Source organism: Gallus gallus, chromosome 7 (genome assembly GCF_016699485.2).
Source record: "Gallus gallus isolate bGalGal1 chromosome 7, bGalGal1.mat.broiler.GRCg7b, whole genome shotgun sequence".
Taxonomy (NCBI): Eukaryota; Metazoa; Chordata; class Aves; order Galliformes; family Phasianidae; genus Gallus; species Gallus gallus.
Window position 1 is genome coordinate 28078734 of NC_052538.1, and position 6000 is coordinate 28084733.

A 6000-nucleotide genomic window follows, 5' to 3' on the forward strand; every position below is an offset into this window, starting at 1 on the left:
TGCTGGCACAGCAGCCCTGGTCCTGGCCAGACCTATAGCATGACCTGTTATTACCAAGGGTGACTGCTAATTTTTACTAATTTTTTTGCTGGGTGACTTTGGGTAACTTGGTCCTATTGAGGGACCTGCAAGCACATTCCTGCCCAAGGAACCCAGAATGTATTAGAATCATAGAACAAGGGTTGGAAATGACTACTAAAATCATCCAGTCCAACCTCAACGTACGCCCACCATGCCCACTAACCATGACCCTCAGTGCCACATCTCAACACTTCTTGAACACCTCCAGGGACAGTGACTCCATCACTCCCTGGGCAGCCTGTGCCACTGCATCATCACTCTTTCTGAGAAGATATTTTCCCAAATATTCAGCCTGAATGTATCTATCTTGGGGCAAAACTCTGCCCCCAAAACTCTGCAAAACTCTATCTATCTAGGGGCAAAACTCTGCCCTGCCCTGCTCCCGTTGTAGGTCAGCATCAGCCTGGGAAGACCTGAATAAACACGAGCCATGTGTCCATCCACTCCCCATTTCATAGATGTGCTGTCAGATTGGTTAAACTCTTACACAACTCTGCTTGCACCTGAACCAGTGATGACGAAACTGCTCAGCATGCTCCGGGCCCTCCAGTGATGCACCGATTAGCAAGGTGCTGCTGGGCACCGCATGCCACACGCAAATCAAACCTGTGAGACAGGCTTTTAGACAGAGATGCTGAAAGCAGAAGTGCGGCTGTAAATCAGAGCGTGACTCGTTGTGGAGAACATTTCTAAACAGTGTCACGGGAAAGTGCCTGTTTAAAAACATCATATTCACATAGCTGAGGACTGAAGGATCGTAGAGAAGGACAAGAGGTATTTTACTCCGGGCTTCACTGAATGATGGTTTTAGGAAATCATTACAACTCACTGCATTCATGTAGTGGATCGGGCATGAGGAACTGGTCTTGCAGAAACAGCAGGTATTGATTTATTGGTGTGGCTGGCAAAAAAGGCTGCTGGGCCAGGACTGCAGACTCTGCCCATCCTCTCTTTCTGGAGGCATGTGGAGATGTATCCCAATGCAGCCAGCACAGCTGAGGGAATGGGAAGCATCCCCTTCACACTGGCTGACGTGCTCACAGGAGCCAAGCCCTGGTGCTGGGGCCCACTCTGAGTTTTGCAGACTGCTTCAGATACACCTTTGGCAGAGGCAGGTGGTTGGTGATGGTAATATCCCACCCTGCTACAGCTCCCTGTCAGTATTACTACAGGATCACTCTACCAGGAGGTATTACAGTCAACCAAGGCATCATGCACATCAAACTTACTTAGAGTAGGCAGGGCGAACCCCATCTAATCTATGTGGGTTGGTGAAGTTTGCACGATATATTTACTTTGACACACTGTGCTAATAATCCATGCAGCTTGCAGTGCAGGAGGCTGGGGAGCTGGTTGTCGAAACAGATTGAGGAAGGCTGTGGGGTCTGAAAGCCCACAGTTGTACCCATCAGGTACGTGGTGCAGCCTGCTGACAGGTGCTTCTCTGCAGGCAGAAATAGCTGTCAGGGAAGGAGAGGACATGGGAGTCAGCATCTAACTGAGGCCCAGGCAGGACAGAGGCCAAGCCTTGTCAAGATTCAAGTGCTGGTGGCTGCTGTGGACCTAGCTTCTGTCTGATCTAGGCCCCACCAGCAGTGCATGCTGGCTGTTCCTGTGTCTCTCTGGTGGCATGCCAGCTGCGAGCATCTCCTCTGGAGGATCCCTGCTGGCTTTCCAGCTTTCATAGAACCACAGAATGGCTTGGGTTAGAAGGGACCTTAAAGAACACAGCTTTATCCTGCCCCCCCTTCTCTTCTCCCTCTATGTTTAATCAGATTTTCTCACGAACAAGCTTCAACTTGGTCCACGCTGATGATTCAAGTATTGACTTCAAGCTCCCAAATCACAGTCCCAGCTTTCCTTTGTGACGTATCCTTGTGGATGTCTGGCCACCACCCCATGCACTTTGCCTCCAAGCTAGGCTTCCATCTTTAGCACAGGGGCATTGGATCCACCAGCAGTAGGTCTATGGAGAGAAGGGGGATTGAAAAAGGTATCAGAGAGATAAACACAGAATCACAGAATCATAGAATGGCTTAGGTTGGAGGGGACCATAAAGCCCACCAGTCTCAACCCCCTGCTGTGGGCTGGTTGCCACCCACCATATCAGGCTGTCCAGGGCCCCATCCCACCTGGCCTTGAGCACCTCCAGGGATGGGGCACACACAGCTTTCTGGGCAGCCTGTGTCAGTGCCTCACCTTTGAGTAAAGAATTTCTTCCTTACATCTAACCTAAATCTTCCCTCATTTAGTGTAAGGCCATTCCCCCTTGTCCTATCAGACCGTGTGAAAAGTCAATCCCTCTCTTTGTAAGCTCCATTCTTTGTAAATACTTGGCACTTGCTTAAGACTATTTTAGTTTTGTGCAGACAGAAGAACTGCTAGGACAGGATAATTAGCTAATTAGCTAAACATAATGCCTAAGTCTTTTGTTTTCATCTTTACGTCAACTTTATTTTTAAACTCCCTCCCCTCCAGCCAAAAATACAGCTGTTTCTTAACATTTTGTGATTAATCTCAGTCCTCACTGTAATCAAGAACAAAAAATCCCCTTCATTACACTGTGGCCATGGTTTCTGCTAAGAGGATTTGGATGATGGCTTTTTTTTTTTTTTTTTTTTGCATTGCACATTAGATAGAGAATAGCTTTTTATCTTAAAAAGCATTTTGGGGAAAAATAATCTTATTCAAATTATTATTTCTTTAGATGCACTGTATACAAAACCTTTCGTGGAAATACTGTCAAAATCATCCCAGATTTAAAAAAAAAAGAAAAAAAATCTGTAGAGAAATTGAATGAAATTTCAAATTTTGCATAAAAATGAGGGGTTGCTCTCACCGAATGCTTTTACATTTAACATGGAGCAAGTCTGAAATTCAGCACAAATCGAAGTTCTCACTCCGGTTTGTTTTGACTTCCCTTCCACTGATTTATCACCTTGGCACCCTGCCGCACTGTCTGAGCAGCCTTTCATTACTCTGCTCTTTTCTTTCAGACATGATGAAACTTTCTGGCTCCTCGATGCCACCCCAGCAAGGAACAAGTAAGCGTCCCCATGTCGCCACCGTTGCCAAACACCCACCTCCACCACTGGCCTGCGCTCTCCTGCAAATACGGTGCATGCCTTGGAGGATGGGAGATGGCTGCACAAACCCAGGGAAAAAATAAAATGTAAGGCCATTAATTAGATAAATTAATCAATTAAAAGCCAAACCCATGCCCCAAAACTTTCCTTCTGCTTGCACGCAATTTTATTTCTCTTTAAGTTTCTGCTGAAGGGTGGGAGAGGCTGGGGGGGAGCAGGGGTGCGACAAGCCCTCCCAGGAAAGGGAAGGTCATGGCAGAGCCCCAAGGAGCCAACTGGCTTCATCATGTGTGTGTTTTGTATACGCCCAAGCCTTTGCTTTCCGCGTTTGTTTTGTGCCTCTCGCCAAGGCATTGCAAACTCAGAGCAATGAGTCCAGGGTATTTACTCATTGGTAGAGGTGTTTTGAAATACTCAGCCCTGTGATTTTTCTTCAAGCCAGCTTCATGATGGTTGTTTTGTCCCAGCTTGTCAGGTGGGAGCTGCTGGAGCTGGTACTGAGACAATGAGCATGAGAGCGGAGCTGCTCATGCAGTTGGAGTGGAGGAGAAACAAATAGCTGGGATGCTCCCACAAGAACAGCATCAGCTAAATGTCAGTCACCCCACCCATGCAAATGTAGAGCCATACCTTCAGGTAGGTTTGTATACACATGGCATCTGAATGGATCTTCATGAGATCTTCTGCAGGCAATCCCTGGCTCTATAACCTGGCAGCAGTAGAGGTCGTGAAATTCATGGCCTTTTGCAGGTCTTGCTTGTGACAGCCTGGTTTTGCCCATGGCTCAGCACACCCAATTCTCCTGTTAATGAGGCTTTAATTAGGCAGAGCTAGTTGGGAAATGTTTTTTCCACTCCATCAAAGACACTGAGTTCTTGAGCACTGCCCTACTCTGCAATCGCATGAACAAGGTCACAAAGGCGGCTCAGTTGCCATTTTTGGGGGTGTTTTAAAATTCTTTTTTTTGTTAAAACCCCACCTCAAATACAACAAAATGCCCACCACCATGCTGCCCAACCACGTCCCATAGCAGAGCCTGCATGAGGCAGAGGAGGCTGCCAGGGAAGGGGCTGCAGCAAAACCCTGTTGTGGGTCAGCTCCTCTGTCAGGTCACCTTGGTGTGCTGAGACAATGGCTCTGAGGGGGGCTACAGCAAGAAGCCTGGAAGCACGAGTTTTGCTGACCTCAAAGGTTCAGAAACTAAGAATAAATAAATAAAGATTTAAATTCTTCAAGAAGAAAATTTCCCCGTATGTGTTTTCTGGAGGCAGGATGACATCTAGTATGATTTTTGAATACTTTATTTTGCCAACACAAAGCTTCATTTCTACTCATAAGCCAACACTCGAATATGTAAATTGCAGGGTAGGAATTAAATGAGTATTTTGAATTTCAAAGCCATATATTGGCTATTGCATCTTCTATCAGTAAGATCTTGTTGGCTATGATCCAGATAACCCAACCTTCACACAGGCAGTGCTTTTGTAGCTTGAGCACTGCGCACGTAGTGATTCACTCAAAACTTTCTTGCCCAGCTCCTTACTGAAATTACTTGAGTGTATGTGACTTCTGAAGATATTTAAAGCCAAGCACAAAACTAACAGATTCCAAATTGAAAGCTTGTACTGTTTCCAGTGACATCGATAGCATTGTTCATCTATCATGAACTGCACAGAGGAGGGCAAGAAAGATGGCCAAGGGCATGCAAGGGTTGCCATATGCTGAGTGCTAAACAGATCAGGACTTCTGGGAAAGTAATGGCTGTAAGGGAGATGATGTAAAAGCAGAAATATCTAGAAGAGGATGGACAGAGTGACTGGGGAAGGGTTTTTTTTTTTGCAGTGTTGAATACAAGAACAAAGGCCACCACCACTGGGTGTTTTGAACAGCAGGCTCAAGTAAGCACAAGGAAAGTCTTCCTCACCTGACACCTGATTGTGCCATGTCCTGTCTGCCCCCATGGAAACCTTTGTGTCTCAAGTGGTCAGCCAAGTCCTGTTGTGCTGTTCTCAGGGTAGAAAGATCTGCTCCCCCTGTAACAGGATGGATATTGGGTTGGTAAGAACAGGTCACATAACAGTCTGAAGTACTTAATCCAGCTAAAACTTAATCTTCTCTTCATACCACTGGCTAATTTGCCAGCCCCAGAGGAAGCTGGGCAGCTCCAGTTTGCCATACAGCAGCAGCACCTGGTGCTTTTCAGTGTCACTTGCCAGTCTGGAGCAATCAGTCGACTACTTAATAAGCAAAACACTTGAAACCTTTTGTGGTATTTTTCTTTGTTAATAATGGAGAGGTGACACACATGTCTAAGCAGCACTGACTTGCCTCATGCTACTTTATATGAATGCGTATAAACACCTGCGACCTGCCATCCCTTCATTTGTCAGTGGGGAGCAATCATTCAGCCACTTAACAATTGCCAGGAGAGAAGCTCTGAGGCTTTCAAACTGGAAATTAAAGAGCAGCACTTCGGTGAGTGATTGCAGTGCCCTGACGAAGCATCCTGGAGTCTTGAAAATAGCCATGCTTTTTGTATACATTTATGAACAGTTGACAGCTGATTTCTTACTCTCATTTCTAAGGAGGCTGAGTAAATTCTGTAATTAATGGTCATTAGGGATTTAGAAGACAAATGAGTTATTCATTAGCTCGATGTCCAAACTAATGAGCAATAAATGCTTATGAAAGACATGATTTATTTAGTATTTAGAGTCTGTGTCATTATGTGATACCTGATGAAGATGCCAAGAAATTGAGATGACCTACACCCCAGAGCCACAAGAGACAGCCACGTGCTTCTCAGGAGCACATGGGTGCCAAGTCTGGGGGA

General features: G+C 46.0%; 1 long non-coding RNA gene across 1 annotated transcript; it reads right to left on the minus strand.

The window, feature by feature from the left end:
- Positions 1 to 328: 328 nt before the first annotated feature.
- On the minus strand, positions 329 to 5123 carry LOC124418112. The gene is made up of 3 exons (XR_006939862.1): positions 5092 to 5123; positions 3798 to 3969; positions 329 to 2047 (listed from the first exon to the last, which is right to left on the minus strand). It is a non-coding gene; the product is annotated as an uncharacterized LOC124418112 (long non-coding RNA).
- Positions 5124 to 6000: the final 877 nt, after the last annotated feature.